Raw genomic sequence first — 17954 nt, forward strand, 5'->3', positions numbered from 1 at the left:
TTTGTTTTCCCCATTTTTAAGTCATGTAGTGACTAAACATCTGACTCTGTTTCTTCTGGTTCCTCTATTATGTGGATTTCACGATTTCAACCTTTTTGCTTAAAGTTTTGTCTTCATCTGTCTTTACAATGTTACAAAACGTGTCCATTACGATGGCAGAAGGAACATTCACTTCTTTCATATTGCTGTTCATTTGCAGGCTGTCTGGTTCCGTTTCTGTCGCTATTATTGTAAATTTTCTCTGTTAAACCCATTGTTTTTTGCTGGTCTGTTAATGGTGGCTGTTTCCCGCCTTTCCACGGAGTCCTGTGCTTTCACGCCATTTCAAACCAGTGGTTCCCTCCCAACGTGAAGGAGGGCACCATTTTGTGCTCCCTTGATTGTTTCTGAAGCCCTGACTGTGCTCTCCATTGCGAGCGCCAACTCCAGCGCCTTGCTGAGGTCTAAATTCATTTCTGGCCACAACTTTTTTGAATGGCACCTTCATTAATTCCACACACTTTTAACATGTCATTAATCGACATTCCGAACCCGCAGTGCTTTGTCAATTGTTTTAAGGCTGCTACATAGCAAACGACTGTCTCTCCGGGGGCACAACACCTCAAATTAAATTTAAAACGCTGCGTTCTTACTGAGGGTTTTGGCTGAAAGTGGCTTTTCACAAGATTTACCAACTCATCAAAGCTCTTGGAATCTGGGGTGTTGAGTGCCATGAGAATTAGGCCATATGTTTTACTGCCACACGTCGATAACAGGATTGCTCGCCTCTTCTCCTCCCCTGATATGTCATTGGCCAAAAAGAAGAAAGCAAGGCCCTCAATGTACTGTGACCAGTCATCGGTGGTCTGATCAAATGGTTCAATACAGCCAAACTGTGGCATACTGGGGGGAGATAACCCCGATGACTATGACGGAGGCTGTACTTACAATCACCAAGGTACAGCTGATTTGCTTCTATTTAATTCCTGTGGCTTTCCTTGGTGTTGTCAACTGGTTGTGTTTTGCCTGTCGCCTATTCAGCAAACACGGTTGCACGCCTATCCACTGATAAGTGAGTTGGTAATCAAGATGATGTAGATGAAGAGACCATAGTAAAATGAAGCATATGCTGTTTATTCACATAAGTAACTGAGAACTAACACATGTGTTTCTCAAACCAAAACCCATTCTCAAACTACTGATTAACAATGTAGCCTGTGCTACACAGCAATTGGCTAATACAATCACGTGGTCAATCTGCTCACATTCTCTTAAAGGTGTATTGCACCTCAGCTGACCACACTTATTGATTGTTGCACCTGCATGTTAGCTTTTAGTGACTCATGAATGAGGGCACCCAGGCCCTTTTGGACATCAACACTTCCTAACCTCTCACCATTTAAGAAATATTCTTTCTGTTTTCGATTTTTGTTTCTTTATGCAAGCTGGCCAATTGCAGCTTCCCCATCACCACCCCTCCCCCTCGACCCCTCTTTAGCACACAGGCTCCAGTGAGTATATGGCTTCCTTTCTTGCCACTTTCAGATGACTGCACGTTATTTTTTCGGATCTGGATCATTTCTGGAAAAGAAGTTTGAAATGAACAGGAGCTATATAGCAACATTGGAGGTAAGGTAAGGTTTACAGCCATTGACCAGCTTAAAGTCTGAGGTTTATATTAAAGTGCTAAAGGGTGGTTTGCTGTTTTCTATGTGGTACTGGGATGGAGTAGGAACATTTAAATGACAAGCAAGCTGTGCCTTTAGAGGAAGTTGGCTTAGGCTGTATATTTTATATTCTTCAGAGCAATGCAGAGGTGACACTAGTTTCTAAATGCGCAACAGTTCTAATTCCAATAGTTTTAAAATATCTCTGCAGCCACAAAATGTCTGCACTCGTGCTTGCAGTTCAGCTTCCAGTAACTTCTGTGCTATCTGTTTATTTTGCTCGGAGTCCACACCTTGGCTTAATCAATCAAGCACCGTGAGCATAGATCAGTTTGCATAATCAAATTCAGAGCAATTGAACACTACACACTGAAGCCACAGAAAGTGAACGGATCGAAAGATTAGAGTCAACAGACCAAAAGAATTACATAGAATTTACAAGACAGGAACAGGCCATTTGGTCCAACTGGTCCATGCCAGTGTTTATGCTCCATTCTAGTCTCTTCCCATTTACTTTAGTTCACTCTATCAGTAGATCCTTCTATTACTTTCACCCTAACGGGAGCGAATTCTCCCCCCGTCGGGGGGGTTGTGCGGGGGGTAGGCGGGGGTGGGCGCGGACCCGATCAGCGCCCGCCATTTTATGTGGGCAGGCCAATTAAGCTTGACACGCACCCAGAAGTGCGTTTAAGCTTCAAAAATTTGGATAAAGAAAAGAAAAAATGTCAAGCCGTGACTCCTTTTTGTGACAGTGTCACATGAGCTGGGACACATCAATGAATTTTTGTAAACGTTTTTATTCAATTTTTAAACACTTCATGAAACCTCGTCCCTGCTCGCGAATGAGGTTCCATGAAAAATGCAAAGGCCGCCTGGGCTCTTCGCCTGCCCCCCCGCCAACCTTAAGGTTGGACGGGCAGCTCAGTTAATTACTTTATTAATTCATTTTTAAATGGCCTTTAATAGGCCTTTGACAGTTCGGTGGGTGCGCAGATGAGTCAGCTACGTGCCTGCTGAACTGAAAATCTAAATGACGTGCGGTGACGTCGGGATGCCCGCCCAACGTTACCCCGTGTCATTTTATACCTCGATGAGCAGGCCCCGCCCCCGCTCGCCGAGCCGAAAATTTTGGCCATGTACTTATCTAGTTTCCCCTTAAATGTATTAATGCTCCTTGCCTCAATTAACGCTAATGGTGGCAAGTTCCACATTCTAACTTCCCTTTGGGTAAAAAAAAAGTTTCTCCCGAATTCCCTATTGGATTTATTAGTGACTGTTTTATATGGATCCTAGTTTTGGGCTTCCACACAAATAGAAAAATCTTTTCTATATCTACCCTATTGAACCCTTTCATAAGTTTATTGTTCAGGTCACCTCTCAGTCTTCTATTTTTCTAGAAAAAACAGCCACAGCCTGCTCAGTATTTCCCTGACCATGAACTAGATGGGACCAACATGTATAAAATGCAGATTAGAAAGGAACTGTATGTAAGTAACTGTGAGTGCAGCCAACCCCAGACTTTCCCTATGCGCCCCCCCACAACAAACACTCACCACCCCCATCCACACCACCCCCCCAGCTACTTCCCTCATTTTAACTCCGAAGGCTAATTTCAATTCTTCTGATCTCCATCTGCAGGTGTCAGGAACGGGATCTAGGTTGGCGAGCAGGATTGGGAATTCGCACAGGAGCTGGACTTTGGCAGGGGCCTCAGGAACTGAACCACAGGATAATGTAAGTACTGGGGGGTTATGGCTGCTTCGTGGGCAAGTCCCAAACTAATGCAAGTGCTGTGCTTGAAGGGGAGAGAGAGAGAGAGAGAGAGGGCTGAGTTTTGGGAGGCTGGAGGATTCTCTGTCATGTTCAGATAAGCTGTTTTGCTCCTTCGGGCCCTGCTTAAGGAATACCCCACAAAAATATAAAACAATCCTTATGTTGGCCTCTTCTAGGCACTCCATTGTCTCCCGCCTGGTTTTGCACTGTGTGGGCCTTTCAACTTTTCTATTTAAAGTCACATTGTGGTGCCAGCAATCTCTACCAGTGAGAATTTCACCTTCCTTGCGATCGGCTTCCAGAATCTGAAACATTGGTATTCCAAAGCTGTGGCAATCTGAGTGCACATTTCTAAAGTCTCCTCAGTCCATGGTATAATGAGAATGCATTTTTCTGTATACTCTAAAGGAACCTAGGTGACTATTTATGAAATACAGAAACCTGTCTCCAACTTTTCAAGACCGGTCAACTTGGTAACACTATTGCTTCAGATAAGAGATGGATATTCTGCCTGTAGGTCAGTGAGAATCCTCTCATTAGTGCGCTGAAAAGAATAGGCAGACGGCCAAGATTTGGAACTGAACCTGTGGCGAGTAACTCACCTCCTGACTCCCCAAAGCTTGTCCACCATCTACAAGGCACAAGTCAGGAATGTGATGGAATATCCCTCACTTCTCTGGATGAGTGCAGCTCCCACAACACTCAAGAAGCTTTGACACCATCCAGGACAAAGCCCCCACTTGATTGGCACCCCACCCGCAAACATTCGCTCCCTCCACCACCGACGAACAGTGACAGCAGTGTGTACCATCTACAAGATGCGCTGCAGAAACTCATCAAGGCCCCTTAAGCAGCACCTTCCAAATCCACGACTGCTACCCCTTAGAAGGACAAGGGCAGCAGACGCATGGGAACACCACCATCTTGAAGTTCCCCTCCAAGCCACTCACCACCCTGACTTGGAAATATATCGCCGTTCCTTCACTGTCGCTTGGTCAAAATCCTGGAACTCCCTCCCTAACAGCACTGTGGGTGTACCTACACCATATGGACTGCAGCGGTTCAAGAAGGCAGCTCACCACCACCTTCTCAAGGGGCAATTAGAGATGGGCAATAAATGCTGTCCCAGCCAGCGAAGCCCACATCCCATAAATGAATTTTAAAAACTGGCTTCCCGACAGGAATCAAATGCCACCCAACGCACAAGAAAAATAGCATCTAAAATTATATACGTCTTAAGCTTTTTCATCATTTGCTGCATTTTTAAAATATAAATGCAACTGGGATTTCCCTTGGAGCTGGTCCCACTGCAATGACCTAACTTCGCTGGAAGCATGTTGGGAATGGGATAGTATTCTACTTACCTTGCTATTCTGTCACATACTCTGGTTATCAATATCATATAGGTACTCATCTCGCCATTATCCCCTCCGAATTCCACTCCTCTCCACTTTTTCAGCTATCGTTCTGGATGCATTAAGCATTTAAAAGAAGGTAATGCCATGAATCAGTGTTAGTTCATAGTGCAAATGGGCACTTTACAATGACATTACACAAGTAGATTTAGTTTTATAAATCAATTGAGTTTGACTAATAGTCTTGCCAATAGAGATGGACATTCACGTGGATTACTTTATAATCTCTCATCTTTATTCCACTGAAGAAGATCAATTCTAATGTGATTAGATAATAAAGTAAGGCTGGAATGTGATGCATTGCCCCCTTTGTAGATTGTATAATTGGTAGCTTATCCTAAGCGTGACCATTCACTGCATTTACTCCCTTTAAAATGTTATTCCCTTTCAAATGGTCAAGGATGACAAACAATACCGATGGCCAAAAATATATTTTGCTCCAGTTTGTGTCTTATTTTGTAGACATTCTGGGATGAGTTTTCAGTCCCGCTGAAGTCGGGAATGGAGAAGGATGGGTCCCGGAAATGATGAGGCTGATCAGCGTGCTGGTTGCAGCCCTCTGTTTCCAGTGTCAGCCATTATGGCGGACAAAGGTTCAGGGCTTGACAAGGCTGCCTACCCCCAACAGGTGGGCAGGCAATGAAGCTCTGGGTTTTTCAGTCGACCTGATGTAAAATGGGGCAGTTTAACTTGCCTGTAGGTGGGCACCCAGTGGCAGGCCTGGATGCCAGTGCTCCAGGCAGGCCTACAGGCCCTCCCCGCCTGCCTGGATGGGTGAGGGGGGGGCGCAGCTGAAGGCTGCCATGTAGAGGGTCTTCCCCCCAACACCACTCCACCCCCCCCCCCTCCCCCCCCCCACCCCCACCCCCCAACCTCCCTCCCTCCACTCCCACAGTGGCGGCCTGGCTGCTTCCTATCATTTTTAATCCAAATTTTAATGTCCTACCAGCCGGGATTGACCTTGCAGCTTCTGAGAGCCCAGGCCCTGTTCTTAATGGACAGGGAGCCTGCCTCCATGCCAATTAACGGGACGCCCAGTCAATCCTAGGCCAGTGACCGCACCCCACCATCCCCCACCCCTCTGCCCTGATTGGAATTTGGGACCCAGAATCTGCCCCAGCTGCTGTTTCCTGCCCTCGAGGCAAATATTCAGCCCCTCTGTGTTTGACACCAGGAGTATTTAACGACTTTTGAAGAGCGGGAGTCTTCACCGGGGAGAGAATGAGAGAGAGAGAGAAAGAGAGAAGAAGGGAAAGAAGGTGGGAAGAAAGAAAGAAAAAATGAAAATATAGTATATTTCAGAGCATTCCAAAGCACTCTACAACCAGTGAAATAGTTTGTTACAATACAGGTGCCAATGTGTTGAATCCTATTGTTGCTTAAGCCTAAAGGGGATGACCAATTGGTGAAGGGATAGTAAGGACTTTGTTATATAAGTAACAGCATAACTTGCCAATTGCTCACCCAATAAATTGCAGAATAGTATATGAACAAAGAGAAGACAAAGAGGAAGGAAACAAAAGAGTAAGGGAAGTGTTATTTAAACTCTTTTCGAGGTTGTGGCTGTCTAGTGTGGTTTGGTCTGTCCTGATTGAATTCGGCAGCAAAGGGAATGATCAGAGTTGCAGCTTTTCTTACAGTTAGCCCCGTTACCCCACCCCCCACCCCCCCAACCCCAGAACAGAATTCTACTTTCTCGTGATCTGAATGTTCAGCACTCTAAAGAAAGAGTTTGCATTTATGTAATACATTTCACAACCTCAGGAGGTCCCTAAGTGCTTAACAGGCAATTAAGTACTTCTGAATTACAGTCAATGTTTTAATGTAAGAGGTAAAGCAGCTAATTTATACACAGCAAAGTCCCTCAAACAAGAATTAAGTAACTGGCCAAATAATCTGATTTTATAATGTTGATTGAGGGATAAAATTGGCATGGACACCAGGGAGACTTCCCCTATCCTTCTTCAAATAGTGCCATAGATCTTTGAAATCCACATGCAGATAGATATTGGTTTAATATCTCATGAAAAATCTTAATCTTTTGGTCTACATACAACTGGCTGATATATTTCCCTCTGTACATGGTTCTCAGGCAGCTAAGAGCCCAGGCTGTTTTTAAAGGATCATATGAGTGAGTTTGTTTTCATGGGTGCAGAGCAGTGTTTAATTTGCTTGATTGACATTTCTATGCGGTTATAATATATTATTTTTTTCTGTGATCTCTTTTGTCAATGCCTCAATGTCTATTTGTGCAAGGTTAAGAGGTGTCAAATGCTTAAAGCTCCTGCTATTGATACTTTACATTAAACGTCTGTTTGATTGACACTTTTATAAGGTTGTAGGAACACCAGTTTTTTTTATTTTTTAAAAAATAATGAATGAGTGTTTTTTTTTCTAAACAGTGTCACCAACGCCATTTTTCCTATAGTGTTCATTGGTTCGGTACGGAGTTTATATTGGGTGAATATGCATGGACGGGCCATGAGTTGGTATGGAGGGTATGAGGTGTCATTGGAAGTAGGTGAGAGACATGGAAGCGGCATGGGTAAAGCCTTTTGAACTTACCTTTCAAAAGGTTCCCAAATCCAGTCTGCGGTTCGTGACTCCTCTGAGGTCGCGAGTCACGGAAAAGCTGGCCCGACTCCACGAAAACTTTGGGCGGGGGTGCATGTCTAGGAGGTGCCTACCCCGGCCAGGCTGGGAGAGCAGGATGCGGGCTCACTACCCACACACCTATCCCACACCAATGAAAATTGGGGGCATCATGAATTGAGGTAGGAATCCCATAATTGGGCCCTGTCCACCATTTTTAAGTGGCTCCACAGTCATTCAGACTCAGTGAAAATCCCCCCCATTATCTCCTCACGTAGCTCAATCTCGAATTTTGTCTGATAACTCTGCAGCGGAGCACATTGGGATGTTTCCACTACATTAAAGGTACTTAATAAATGCAAATTGTTTCTGTCTTGCCCGTGTTTAACGCTCTCTATTTAATCCTGATACATCGACCATTTCTGGGATTCTGTACTATACACCCACGATACTGCGGTGAAGGGTGGGGTGTCCTTTTCTAACTCTAACCTTCCTCAAGGCCCTGCAAATTTTGCACTTTTGTCCCTATTGACTATTATTGGAGAACCAATCATTCTGGTTGAAAGCGGCTGCCTTGGTAACAAGTCGCTGGCAGGACCTGAATGTTTCATTTGGCTACAAAACAGTTCAGAAAGAATGCTTGTCAAACTAATTAATGGGCACAAGAAGATTGGAGACTACAGTAGAAATGGGGATACTGACTGCTAACGTGAGGGGATTTTCTTGTTGAATCTTGTCTTGCTTTTTTTTTGGTTTAATTTAAATTGGGGCTTACACCATAAGCCAAGTAATATTAGTCAACAAGGAAAGTTATGTGGAATTAGACAGATGCTGTCACATATACCACGGCAAGGCTGTGTACGTAAGTTTCTGAAGTGTACCTAAGTGCAAATTCAGGCTTGTGTGTGGTCCGTTTGTGCACTCAATATATAGTCGGGGGGAAAATGTTGCCCAAGGCTTCTGTCAGAAATATTCAGTCCTATTGTTTGCAAACAATATTTGGATCTGGATTTCCCCAGGTCCTAGCTGGAGTTTCACATTTTCTGCAATAAAGAGTGCAAAACAGTTACGTGGAGAATGAGGGATGGGGTGAAGTCAATTCATTTCTATGATTGATTTTGGATTTAAGCATCAGTTATGAACACAGGCTGCAAAATGCCTTGTGCCCACTGGCTCTCTCCAGAGCTGATACTGTTTAGGTTTGTATATCAGCAGGGGATTCCCGATTGGTGTGGATCCGGTACCACGTTAGACACATCTCTGGCACCCGCCTGCCCACTCCTGTTGTGAGCACCCAGTGCCCATTATCAAACCTGAATTCATTAGCTGGATGCATTGTTCAGTATCGGTGACCATCTGCTCTTAGCTGGTAATTTGTGGTGAGGGGGAGATAATTGACAGCTCTAGACATCAAGCTCTTCGAAGGATTGCCAAGTAATTAAGCTAGAAAAAGAGGCTTGAGTTGAGAAATTCTTAAAGAAGAAAATCTGGAGGAATAAAAATCACAGGAACAGAAACATTCAGGCCTGTTCTGCCATTCAGTTGAATCGTGGCGCATTTGTAGATCAACACCATTTTCCTGCCTTAGCTCCACATCCCTTGGTACTCCTTCTTCTTCTTTTCCCATAGGTATGCCTGACCCACGGCACTGCACACAATAGCAAGGGGGCAGGTCCCGAATCCACCCCACCCAGAACAGGGATTGAACCCCATGCTGATGGCACAAATATGACCCACACTGGCCGTCTAGCCAACCGTCCACCCCCTGGAGTCCATGTTGCTGTGTAGCAACATGCCCCTTTACAAGCAAGTTGTAGTCGGGAACTATGATTAGTGATGGTAGAGGCTCCAACTTTCTTTCCATCATGTGGCTGACCAGGAATCTTTCCCACTGTCACCATCTGCCACTGGCGTGTGTTGCAAGTATTAATCGGTTGATACTCAACCTGCTTGGCAACATTATGAATGCATCTTCCTTGGCCATTAAGTCCTGGTTCTTGAACCTCGAGCTTCTGGCTTAGAGGCAGGGACACCACCCATTGCATCAAAAATCTATTGGTCTCAATCTTGAAAGCTCCAATTGTCTCAGCATCCATGGCCTCTTAGGCAAAGAGGGAATAGTTTCTCCATATCTACCATATCAAATCCTTTTCACGTTTTAAAAACCTGATAATTTGTTTAAAAAAAGTAGGATCTCTGAATATGGAGGCCACATAGTTATCCCCACCTAACATTTCTGAAAGGTTTTAAGAGCAGGGGGTCTGTGCCAGACTGGGAGAAAATGGAGCATGGTATGAAGTTGAATGGTGCGTGAATGAACCTTGAAGCAATTCATCCACATTGCTGTTCTGGCACTGAGAGTCATTGGTGTGGAAGTTACAGTTAGCACGTATAAAAAAGCATGAGCAATAGGAAGAAAAGAATTAGTGACCTGGAACATTGGTTATGTGCTTCCAAGAAATGAAAGGAGTGCTAATGGGAAAAATATAACGGGTCATTCTCACGCCAAGTTGGCTGCAGGAACAAAATCCATCTGATTTTCCTGTGGAGTGTTAGAAAGGGCAGAAACATAAATGAATCCTTAAAGCATCTCAAGCCTACACTTCTCAATTTACTAGATTAATTTGCCATCATTAGAAAATGGAATTCACAGGTCAAGAGTCAAAGGAATGATTTGCCCTGTCTCCAATAATTCTACAATCTCTGGTCTCCAACATGGCAGGCCTAGTTTATTAGAGATGATTTTTGAAGCTTAAAAGGTGAAATGAGGGTCTGGTGAAACGGGGAGGGGTGGGGGGAGGGGGCGCAGTATTTTCCGCACCCGCCCACCGCCGCGTCCCACCACAAGTCAATGGACTCTATCCATGTAAAACATACCGATCACGGGCAGTAAGAAAGCGATACATTCAGTCCGTGGTGTGTGCGTTATGCAGTAATCAGCTGATCTGAGGATGTTCTTTAATTTTGTTCCCAATGGATGGGAGGCCATTTGCAGTGACCTTCAAAAGTGTCTCTCTTGAGGAAGTTCCATAGCTTCTTCTCCAGGTAGCGTGGAATTTCCCATCCCATTCTCATGGCGGGCAGGGGCACAAAATTTGGAGTGATGGCAAAAGTCAGTTTCCCACCAGCGGGAGATTAGTCTGGAATTTTGCTAAAAGTGGCTCCAACTTCCCGCTAACCCATGTCGGGAACAGCCTTTTGCATCCATTTGCATCTCACGAATGTTCATTAAAAATGCAACTTGCCGGAATCATGTTCACCCTCCAAATTTAAGTGCCCTACCAGCGGATAATTAGAATGGTCTGTTTCACAATCTTTTGTCCTCATTGAGTGTAAGATGAAAATCTTCAGTAACATGTCTCTCTTTTCAGCAACGTTTGCAAGATTGTTCAAAAGCACTCTGCGTGCAGTGAAAATAATGTTATGTTCTATATTATGTTACTATATGCTGATGAATGGATGGGAAAAGTAATCATTACAATCACTTTGGTATGTATTAATATTAATATCCTATTACTATTATGGTCTGATGCCCAAAATGGATCCAGGAGATCATCACTGGAAATTTTCTCCTAAATCATCATTGGAACCTGGGCAGAAAGCATCTCTCGGTTGATGCATAAATGGCGTTTCTTCCAATCTTCTGCCAAAATTATGGGGCAGAATATTTGTCTGGATGCAGAGGCGTATTTTGGTATGAAAACAGCCATACTTAGGCCCAGATTTAAGCAGCTTCTCCATCGTGGTCAAAATGGTGAAAGTGGCCAAAAATCAGATGTACTGCCCTTGAACATGGCAGTTCACATTTTCATGGGGGCGGAATGGGAGCAGTTCCTGTTTTGCACACATGCGGTTTACAGAGGCAGCTGGTCACTTAGATCATCAGCTGCCTTCACTGAAGTCAGATTTTGGTCGGCCAGGAGTGTGAAACCTTTAGAGAGGTAAGGTACCCCTTTGGATCTTGTCCCAGGATACCTTAGGGGGAGGTTAGGTGTCCTTTGGGAGGTAGGACGCCTTTTGTAAGTGTTAAAATTAGGCATGAATGTATGTAACAAGTGCATAAATTCTTTAACTGTCAAGCTCATTGGAACTGCCAACAGGAATGTCAAAAACAACTGTCAAAAGCGCCTGTCAGGATGATCTGTCAAAAGTGTCAAGAGGGAAAGTCAATAGTGTCGACAGGAATTGTAAAAACAAGCTGTCAAAGGGAGCTGTCAAGGAATTTAAAAGTCCTTCCCTTTGAAAAAAACGACTGGAGCCTTTTAAAAAAAAATTATTGCTTGCTATTTCACTCAGTCAGTTGACATAAGCCTGAGGGCTTCCATTACTGGATTAGTAGGGTGCCTGCCAATTCATAGTTTTATTGACAGCTACAAGCTGTAAAGTTAATGGACTCTTTGATGTGGGACTCTAAATTCCAATGCTTATTGTTATAAGGGATGGTGTACATGAATTAATTGTTTGTTGTTGCAAGGCATAGTGTAGTTGAAGAAATGTAAATGTAGTAAATGGACTTTTATGAATGAGGATGCTTTTTTCAATATAGTGAAGTCTGCAGAAGACACTTAGAACTTTATTTTATCTCATCTCTACATGAATCCTGAGGTCTGCCCATGGTGGATACTGGGTGAGTTGGCATGTAGGTGTAAGGGAAAAGGGTGGTGGGTGAGGGGCATGGGTTGGCATGAGTTGACACTAAGTTAGAATAGGGGCTATAAAGGGCCATGGGGGTGTGTGGAGGGGCATAGGTGGCATGGAGGGTATTGGTGCCATAGGCAGTGGGTATAGGGGCATACGTTTGCATGGAATTATGAGGGAGCATGGGGGCTGAGAATAGGGCCATAGGATGACATGGAGGACATGAAGGGCCATGGGGTGAGTACAGAGCATGAGGTGGCATGGGTTGGCATCGATGAGGCATGGAGAGTGAATGTGGGGGCCGGGGGGGGTTCAGGGGTGAAGGCTGGAGGGATGGTTTATGTTTTATTCTTTTATCTTTACTTTTGGGCATGGTGCCGGGACCTGGAGGAAGGTCTTCCACCCAGCCCGCATCCATCCGACCAACAGTGCCCTCACTCTTTCCCGGATCACCCACCGTGACTTCCACTCTAGCTCCCACACCCAGACTGAAAATCTGATGCCCAGGCAGCCATTTTTAAAGATCAGGTGCGTGGAACCGGGAATTCTCCCAACTCTACACGCCTGACCCGGGAACGAGTATCTGGGCCTTGGGGGTTTTTTTTGGAGCAAATCCGATTTTTCCTCTGCATTCTTGACTCAGCATCATTTTCCTCTGGAGTGCCTAGTATGCAAAACACACACCCTCCCACGCTGAGGTCAGGTTGCCCATTTTAAATGAGTCGGGGGGGGGTTGAAAATCGGATTTCCCCCTAAACACACCATTTTTGTTTGGGGGGCGCGGCATTTTGGAAGCCCATTAAAAGCGCGCAAGGCTTGAGAGTTCGTGAAGAAAATGGAGAGCCTGTTGTGAAGTCTGGAACATTCTGAAAGGTAAGTGTAAATGTTTTCATACCTCCAAAAGTCACCACTAGCTGCTGTATTGTAATGCAGATGTGTCTTTAATGCAGTAATTCATCAAAGGGTACAGGCAAATGGAACCAGAACCAGCGAAGGTGAATTTTGACTTTTCCCGCCAGGCCATAGCTGATTGGCTGCTCTTTTTTACACCCTGTCTAATTATTTGTTTTCACACAGGTCAGTGGAAGCAAAGTAAAGTGAGTGTAAGATGAGCCCCAATTGACCAGAGAGTAGTTTATTGTTTGGACAGCTGTGGCTATTATTAATGCTTGGCTGAGTTTCAAGTGTTATGAACATATGAACTAATATGAACAAATGGCCAGGAAAAAAATCACCATCCTCAAAAGGAAATAAAGGATAGGCAATAAATGTGGCTCTGCCAGCATTGCCTCACATCTCAACAACTAAAATAACCCTAGTAATTGGAGACAGTTATTTTGATTTGAGGTTAAGGTTGCATTATGAACAATTGAATTTTTAAAGCTGAGAGCATTGTTTCATTGGTAACAGTGGGCAGAATGTTCCCGCCATCAGAGGGGAAGTTCAGGAGAGGGCTCTTGGAGGTGCACCTCCATTTTACATGGGTGGGCCAATTAAGGCCTGCCCAGTGTGACATCCACAAGGAAGCGCTATGCGCTCCATGTGCAGGCAGTGGGCAGGGTGGGGGGAGGGATTCTCTGAGCTGAGAGTGTTATGAACATATGAACTCATCTCTCTGAGGCAGCACTTAGCCTCAGGGAGACCGGCTCTGCATTAAAAAATGTTAAAAACAGAAAAACAAATTTCCCTGACATGTCCCCTCATGGCCGGTAGTTGAGAAAGGAAACCAATCCTGAGGATGTTATCTGTCCCAGGTCACTTTGTGCAATACATGCAATGCTAAAGACAAGTCATAGGCCAGGATTTCCCGGTTGGCGAGCGGGGGGTGGAACCCGCTCACCGATGCGTAAAATGACGCAGGATGATGTTGGGCAGAACTCCCGGTGTCACCACACCTCATTTCGATTTTCAGGTCAGCAGGAGCTCAGCCGAATCAGCTGTGCGCCCACCGACCTGTCAATGGCCAATTGAGGCTATTGACAAAGTAATTAATGTAATTAGTGGACCTGCCCATCCAACCTTAAGGTTGGCAGGCAGGCCGGGAACCCTGGTGGGCATTGGAAAAAGCATCAAACCTCATCCATTGGCGGGATGAGGATTCATGTAGGTTTTTAAAAATTTTATAAAAGTGTATTTAAAAGTGATGGACATGTCCCCTCATGTGACATTGTCACATGAGGAGACATGTCAGGGAAATTTCTTTCTTTCTGTTTTTAACATTTTTTAATGTAGAGCTGAACTCCCTGAGGCTGCACTTAGCCTCAGGGGGATGAGTGCGATCTTCCGCGCGTATGCGGGAAAGAGCGCACTCTCGGCTCAGGGAAACCCCCCCCCTCCCCGCCCGCACAGGGAACGCATAGCGCTTCCATACGGACATCACACTGGACGGGCCTTAATTGACCCTCCCACATCAAATGGAGGTGCGCCCCCAATTGGGGGCTCCAATCGGAGGCGCGCCTCCATGCGCCTACTCCTCAACTCCCCCCTGAAGGGGGGAATATTCTGCCCATAGGCACTGCACCTGCCATAAAATAGACAGTAAGTGCAAGCTTATAATTCCCTAGAAATTTTTAATGCATTCACTCACCACTTAGGCAGCACTGTTTTGGTAGCAGATTAATCAATAATTCAAGGCTGCCTAAAATGTCCCCTTCGAAACAGTAATGCCATTTTCAAATGTGTTTACTCTTCGCAAATAACTAGAGATTTTGTCCCCGAACAAGGTCATTTGAACCAGATAGTGGGCTATTCAAACCAGAATGAGACCATTCTGCTGTTGCAAACCTGATGCCTTTACAATGCTATGAATTTTCACTTCCACAGCCAAGCAGTAAAAGAAGTGGTCAATTGGGGCTCATCTTACACTCACTTTACTCAGTTTTTGCTTCCGCTGACCTGTGTGAAAACAAATAATTAGACAGGGTGTTAAAAAAGAGCAGCCAATCTGCTATGGCCTGGTTGGAAAAGTCAAAATTCATCCTCACTGGTTCTTGTTCCGTTTCCCTGTACCCTTTACTAATTTTCTTACTTAACTATTTATTAAATCCCACTTAACTGTCAGAATTGATGTGGCTTCAGTGTCCTTCTGTGATAGTGAAGATCTGATTTTATTCCTTCTGATTAAATGAATGCAGAATTCAGGCTGACACTCTAGTGCAGCACTGAGGGAGTGTTGAAATGTCAGGGATGCTGTATTTTGGATAATACATTAATCCGATGCACTCTCAGGTGGATGTAAAAGATCCCATAGCCATTATTTGAGAAATCTAGGAGTATAAAAAAAAGGTGCAGCCAATCCAGCGTTTTGAACTTTGTTGTGCCATTCATTGTGACGATAGACGATCTGTGTCTTAAATCTATCCACCTGTCTTGGTTGCATATCCTTTACAGTCTTTATTCAGTAAAATTCTATCCGTTCCAGATTGAAAATTATTACTGGAGCTGGAATCTGCTGCTCTTGTAGGAGAAGGTTTCCCACTTCTACCACCCTTTGTGTGAAGAAATGTTTCCTAACTTCTCTCTCGTGACAGGCCCACCTCTGATGTTAAGGTGATGTCCCTTTATCCTTGACTCCCCTGCCTGGGGGAAAAAATTACACTCTATAACTCTAACTATAAATTTCTTTGAAAATCCTAAAAAGCACATTCAATTCAGTTTTTATATTCCAGACAATATCAGCCTAGGCGATGTAGTCTTTCCTCATTATCTAATCCTTGGAGTCCGAATAACATTCTGGCAAACATGCATAGCACACCTACCAAGGCAGATATGTCTTAAAGTGTGGTGCCCAGAACTGTACACAGTACCCCAGATGTGGTCTAACCGAGATTTGTATAGCTGCACAAAGCTTCCTCTCCTTTTATTCTAACCTTCTAGTTATAAAGAGTAACATTCATTAGCTTTTTTGATTATCTTTCATACCTAGCTACTCTGTTTTAGTCATCCTTGTACATGGGCCTTTAAGTCTCTTTAGACCTCTAAACTTTTCACTAATTAAATGAACTCATTGAATTTAAATTTACCTTTGATCCAAAATGGATCATGTCAAACTTGCTTGTGTCGAAATCCATCTGTGACTTTCACGCCCCCTCACTTAATCTATCAATGTCACTTTTAAGCTCCTGCTACTTATTATGCCACAAATCTTTATGTCATTGGAAAACTTGGATAAATGGCTCTCTATAGCTATGTGTGGGAGGTTGCATTATGAAAGTCATTAATAAATATAATGACTAGTTGTAACATCTGCACAGAGCCTTGTGGGAGACCACTGTTCACTTCCTTCCAATTCAAATACATAGCCATTGCCTCCATTCTCTGTCTTCTACGGCCTAAATAATCTCATAACTAGTTTAATAATTCACCTTCAATTCCATGAGCTTTAATTTTAGCTAACAATCTCCTGTGGAACTTTATCAAATAATTTCTGGAAGTCCATATAGACTACATCTATTGTTTATCACTAGAGTTAATTCCTCAAAGAATGTTTGTTGGACATGACCTACCCTCTACAAATACATGTTGGAGGTCTCCAAGTGCTAAGCTACTCTGTTGTTAATTATAAATCCCTCAGGGCAGTGTCCTAGGCCCGACCGTCTTCAGCTGCTTCGCCAATGACCTTCCTTCCATCGTAAGGTCAGAAGTGGGGATGTTCGCTGATTATTGCACAATGTTCAGCGCCATTTGTGGCTCCTCAGATACTGAAGCAGTCCATGTCCATAGACGCTGGAACAGTTCCTACAGATTGGAGGGTAGCTAATGTAACCCCACTATTTAAAAAGGGAGGTAGAGAGAAAACAGGGAACTATAGGCCAGTCAGCCTGACATCAGTCGTGGGGAAAATTCTAGAGTCCATTATAAAAGATTTAATAGCTGAGCACGTGGAAAACAGTGGCAGAATTGGACAGTCAGTATGGATTTACGAAAGGGAAATCATGCTTGACAAATCTACTGGAATTTTTTGAGGATGTAACTAGTAGAGTTGATGACAGGGAGTCAGTGGTTGTGGTTTATTTGGACTTCCCGAAGGCTTTCGACAAAGTCCCACATAAGAGATTAGCGTGTAAAATTAAAGCGCATGGGATTGGGTATAGTGTATTGAGATGGATAGAAAACTGGTTGGCAGACAGTAAACAAAGAGTAGGAATAAGCGGGCCTTTTTCCGAATGGCAGGCAGTGACTAGTGGGGTACCGCAGGGATCGGTGCTGGGACCCCAGCTATTCACAATATATATGAATGATTTAGATGAGGTAACTAAATGTAATATCTCCAAATTTGTAGATGAGACAAAGCTGGGTGGGAGGGTGAGCGGTGAAGAGGATACAGAGATGCTTAAGTGTGATTTGGACAAGCTGAGTGAGTGGGCAAATGCATGGCAGGTGCAGTATAATGTGGATAAATGTGAGGTTATCCACTTTGGTAGCAAAAACAGGAAGGCAGATTATTATCTGAATGGCTACAAATTGAGAGAGGGAAATGTGCAATGAGACCTTGGTGTACTCATACACCAGTCGCTGAAGGTATAAGCATGCAGATGCAGCAAGCAGTAAGGAAGGTAAATGGTATATTGGCCTTCATAGCGAGAGGATTCGAGTACAGGAGCAGAGATGTCTTGCTGCAATTATACAGGGCCTTGGTGAAACCACACCTGGAATATTGTGTGCAGTTTTGGTCTCCTTATCTGAGGAAGGATGTTCTTGCTATAGAGGGAGTGCAGTGAAGGTTTACCAGACTGATTCCTGGGATGGTGGGACTGACATATGAGGAGATATTGAGTCGGTTAGGATTATATTTGCTGGAGTTCAGAAGAATGAGGGGGATCTCATAGAAACCTATAAAATTCTAACAGGACTAGACAGGGTGGATGCAGGAAGGATGTTCCCATTGGTG

General features: G+C 44.1%; 1 protein-coding gene across 1 annotated transcript in view; it reads left to right on the forward strand.

Annotated features, from left to right (window-relative positions):
- Positions 1 to 1564: 1564 nt before the first annotated feature.
- The window catches only part of p2ry1 (purinergic receptor P2Y1), a 113421-nt gene continuing 97031 nt past the window's right edge, over positions 1565 to 17954 (forward strand). The window contains exons 1-2 of the mRNA XM_078564331.1: positions 1565 to 1608; positions 3285 to 3380. The gene's annotated coding sequence lies outside the window, so the exon portion shown is untranslated. The remainder of the gene's footprint in view (positions 1609 to 3284; positions 3381 to 17954) is intronic.

The sequence above is a fragment of the Cetorhinus maximus genome, chromosome 19 (assembly GCF_964194155.1).
Source record: "Cetorhinus maximus chromosome 19, sCetMax3.hap1.1, whole genome shotgun sequence".
NCBI classification, from domain to species: domain Eukaryota; kingdom Metazoa; phylum Chordata; class Chondrichthyes; order Lamniformes; family Cetorhinidae; genus Cetorhinus; species Cetorhinus maximus.